Source organism: Echinops telfairi, unplaced genomic scaffold (assembly GCF_000313985.2).
Source record: "Echinops telfairi isolate 266 unplaced genomic scaffold, ASM31398v2 ScPeMD7_31;HRSCAF=116, whole genome shotgun sequence".
NCBI classification, from domain to species: Eukaryota; Metazoa; Chordata; class Mammalia; order Afrosoricida; family Tenrecidae; genus Echinops; species Echinops telfairi.
In genome coordinates, this window is record NW_022103928.1 from 24,569,130 (window position 1) to 24,573,661 (window position 4,532).

General features: G+C 49.0%; 1 non-coding gene across 1 annotated transcript; it reads right to left on the reverse strand.

Moving 5' to 3' along the window:
* Positions 1-715: 715 nt before the first annotated feature.
* On the reverse strand, positions 716-817 carry LOC115869559. Its single transcript, XR_004046235.1, has one exon. It is a non-coding gene; the product is annotated as a U6 spliceosomal RNA (small nuclear RNA).
* Positions 818-4,532: the final 3,715 nt, after the last annotated feature.

A 4,532-nucleotide genomic window follows, 5' to 3' on the forward strand; every position in this document is an offset into this window, starting at 1 on the left:
TTGCCCTAAGCCCATCATTTTCTACCAACCTCCTTCTTGATCTGTATTCTCTTCCCCGGCATCCCAGTGAGCATTTGTCTGCCCTTCGACCTGTAGGTTTCACTCCCGCCCCCAGCTTTTGGTGTGAAAACCTTCCCTTTTTTTTTTTTTAAGTGGTAGTGGTGTTGCACGATAGTTGTTCTTTTGGGATGGACTAATTTCACACAGCGACATGCCTTCTGGGTCCATCCATATTGAGAGGTGTTTTGCAGATCCGTCATTATTCTTTCACATTGTCCAGTGTGTCCCTTGTGTACATGAACCCAAGCTCAGCCCTTCTTCCACTGTGAGCATTTAGGCTGTTGTCACCTTCTTGCTGTTGTGCATGGTGCCGCACGCGCTGCGAGCAGTGTGCGCCGATATCTCCTTATAGTGCGGCTCTTCTTTTTCTAGAACATATACCAACTAGAGCGATTGCTGAGTCGTGGTATTTCTGTGCCCAGGTTTCTGAAGTAGTGCCGTTTTCCACAGTGGTTGCATCATTTTTTCCCCCTAATTAAAAAAATATTTGTATTTACTTAGACACATTCAGATTGTCAACGAAACAGCTGCATTCTTACAAATTTTGCAATTACAGAGTGTATTCAGTTAACAGAATAACGGTTATTTCATATAAACTGTATCAAAGACAACTGAGAATGAAACAAACAGCAAAAACCCCAAACCCCCATACATAGAAAGTATGAAGCGCTTCTAAAGTGGTGAGTCACCCTTGTGCAGGGGCAGTGCTAATCTTTTCTGTATCGTTCCGGTTCTAGTCAATGTGCCGCAGAAGCGCGCGCTGGTAGCACTGTTTTATAGTCCCACAGGCTCTCTGCCTGCCACCCCACCACTCCCCCACCCCCTGTGCCCAGCGTTGTGAAAGAGTCTAAGATGATTTTTTTGAGCAACTCCTCTGTGTCCAGTTTTGGCGCTAGATGACCTGGGGGAAGACTGATGAGTTAGACAGGCTCCGGTCCTCAGGGCTCCCACTGTGCTTGGGGATGCTAGACAAAGGAAAGAGAGTTCCCCTGACACAAGGATCCCCAGTCCAAGGCACAGCCCCTTGTCCTCCCTCTGCACTTCCCTGCTCTTCCTGGAGAATCATGAGCCCTGTTCCCTGCTGCTCACTCTACAACAACCCACCCAGTAGCGCTGCCCTTGTGAGAAGCAGCCTGATACCGGGTGTCTGAGGTGCTGGTTGGCGGCCACCTTTGGAACTCTGGCCCATGTTCCAGTTTCCATTCCCTCTGGCTCCTGGATCTGCCTTCGTTTCCCCGCTTTGGAGGGGCACCACCCTTCTCTGTGAGTCTTTGATACACTGCCCCACGGCCTCCCCGTCTAAATTTTACCTGTGCCACAGCTTACGTTTCCTAGAGTCAGACAGGCCCTGCCATCCTTTCAAATTCAGTGAGACGCACCCAGGCATTTCTGCAGTGATAGAGGGGCAGGCAACAGACTTTACTGGCAAAGAGCTAGCAAATGTGCTCAGAATGGCTGAGAAAGGCTGAGCGGAGGGTCTCAGGTCAGGATGAGATGAAGAAGGCAGAACTCACCAAGGCGACTTTGAGCAGAGCCTTGCAGGTGGAACTAGGAGGTGAGGGCTAGTTTGGGCAAAAAGGAAGATATGACCAACGCTGGAGAAGGGCAGCTCATTTGAGAGGACATGGGCAGTAGGCTGAAGATGCAGGTTTAGACTAGGTCAGTGGGGTGCCAGGAATTTTGCCCCAGTGTGTCGAGGCTGAGGTGGTTATTTTCCATCAGGCGAGTGTGTGGGGTTTGGGATGCACTCAGCATCTATTCATTCATTCAATGAAAATTTGCTTTCTGAGTGCTGGGTGGGATCCTTGGAGCTTGGATGTGGCGCTGTTGGGTGAGTGTTGGACTGCTAGCCACAAGGTTGGCGGTTCAAACGTGCCAGCTGCTCCTCTGGGGAGAGAGAAGGCGATCTGCTCCCTGAAAGATTTACAGCCTCAGGGATCCTATGGATCACAATCAATTCTATGGCAGTGGGTTCTCTGGAGCTTGAAAGGCAAAAATCGGAAAACACCAGACTTGCCCACCCTGTTTAAATTAGTTTCTCATTCTGCTTTCTCCAGAGTAACTTTTCACTATGGGATGTACGTAGTAATTCTTATCTGTCTGTCTGTCTCCCCTCCCCATTGCAACATCAGTCCCATTAGGAGACAGTGGACCAGACAATCCATTCATTACCATCTAGTTGATTCTGACTCATAGCAATTGCACAGGACAGAGTAGAACTGTCCTGGAGAATGTTCAAGGCTGCCTCCACCTTTCTACTGAAGAGCAGCTGGTGGGTTTGAACCACTAACCTTTAGGTTAGCAGCTGAGCTGCCATCCCCATCAGGACTCCTGGCAGCCTCATGAAGTCAGAGGGCTTTTACCCATTTCTGCTTTCTGCTGCATGACAGGAGCAGTGCCTGGCCCACAGTAGGTTCTCCATAAAGTGGGGTGAGTGGTTGAATGACTCAGTGCTGGGTAGGAAGCTGAATGCCTGCTGAGAGATGACTGCTTGCACCTGGATGATCTCGGCTTCTCTGAGGAGGTGGCATGTAAGTGGAGCATTTGTCATAAAAAAATTCCCCAGGAATTCTATAGTCATTTTGTTTTGTTTTTTAACATCGGCTCACCACCTGCCATTAGATAGGAGAGTAAGGTTTTTAAAAAAAGGCTTTGTTGAGGGGAGTAGTGTGGAGTGGAGACCCAAAGCCCATTTGTAGGCCACTGGAGATCCCCTTACAGAAGAGTCTCGGGGAGGAGACAAGCCAGTCAGGGTGTGATGTAGCAACGATGAAAAATACAACTTTCCTCTAGTTCCTAAATGCTTCCTTTCCCACCCACCCCCTACCATGATCCCAATTGTATCTTGCAAGTCTGACTAGACCAGAGGATGTATGCTGGTACAGATAGGATTTGGAAACACAGGGAATCCAGGGCGGATGATTCCGTCAGTGGCGATACTGGGAGGGTAGAGGACGGTGGGTTGGGAGGGGAGAACCGATTACAAGCATCTACATGTGACCACCTTCCTTGGGGACCGACAGCAGGAAAGTGGGTGAAGGGAGACATGGGACAGGGCAAACTATGACAATATAATAATTTATAAATTATCAAGTGTTCATGAGGAGCTGATGCCAGGGGTTTAAGTGGAGAGCAAATGTTTTGAGAATGATGCAGGCAGTGAATGTACAAATGTGCTTTACACAATTGATGTATGTATGGATTGTGATAATAGTTGTATGAGCCCCTAATAAAATGATTTTTTTAAAAAGGCTTTAGGTACTCATTCAAAGGAGCCCTGGTGGCGTAGTGGTTACACATTGGGCTGCTAACTTCAAGGTTCACAGTTTGAAACCATCAGCCACTCCTTGGGCGAAAGATGCGACTTTCTACTGTACACAGAGTCAGTCTCAGAAATCCACTAGGGCAGTTGTACTTTGTCCTACAGGGTCGCTGATGGTTGGAATCGACTGAGTGGCAGTGATCACTCGCGTGCTCATTCACAGCAGATTATTGGGATTTCTGCTGTGTGCCACCAACGCCTGACCACCCCTTGGCCTTGGGACAGGATGAAGGACTGAGAGTGGGGGCTGGCATTTGGCTGCAGCTATGCCTTGCAGAGTGCGTGGTACTAGAGAGGGGTCCGGAGTGGCCAGATTCCCCAGCACTGTGGCTGCAAATAACAAAAAGCCCCCCTTGAGCACTAACGAAGCATTCTGGGTTTGGACTCCAGGAAGTGACTTGAATTCAGTGAATCTCGGGCCCTGACAGCAGCCCACAGTTTGTATGGAAACGGTTCAGCCTTTCAAACAAGAGGCTTCATCCCTTACCCCACCCCCTGGGATGTGAATGCATTTCATTTTCTGAAGTCCCTTGAAGGTCCGTCCAGAATCAAAGATGCTCTTTTGCCTTCTTTCCGGGCTATGGATTTGCTGGCCAGCTGTGGTAATGAGTTTTTTGCCCGTCTTTGATTTCCAAGCCTTGCCTCCCTGTGGGAGGAACTAGATATTTCTGATCTTACCTCTGCTCATATTCAGATCCAGCCAAGCAATCAGTGACTTCCTGGGCTTGTTTTGTGGGAGACTGTGGGAAAAGTCCTGGTTGGCTGGCTATGAATTAATGACATCCTTAGAAGGCTTCACTGAAGATAGCTCCTGTGGTTTGGGGAGGGGGGTGGGGGGGAAATGCCTTTTTGATTTGAGAAAGAGGTCATGGAGTTTTACCGAAATTAATCAGAGAAAATGTAACATCTGGTTGCATTGGCCAAAGGCTGTGTGGTGTGTCCTTCCCTCCCCCAAGCTGTGGGGTTCTCAGTCTCAGACATGCCCAAGGTGACCCATCACCCACATCCCTGGACACGCTGCCTGCCTCCTTGTTCTCTCTCTGGGTTTTGAAGTTGTCAGAGGTAGAAATTCTACCCCACACCTCTTCTTTCCCCTTGAGTCCGTTTCCCGGCAGAGCTTTCTTCGTTGTCCTTAAAGGGCCATACTGCC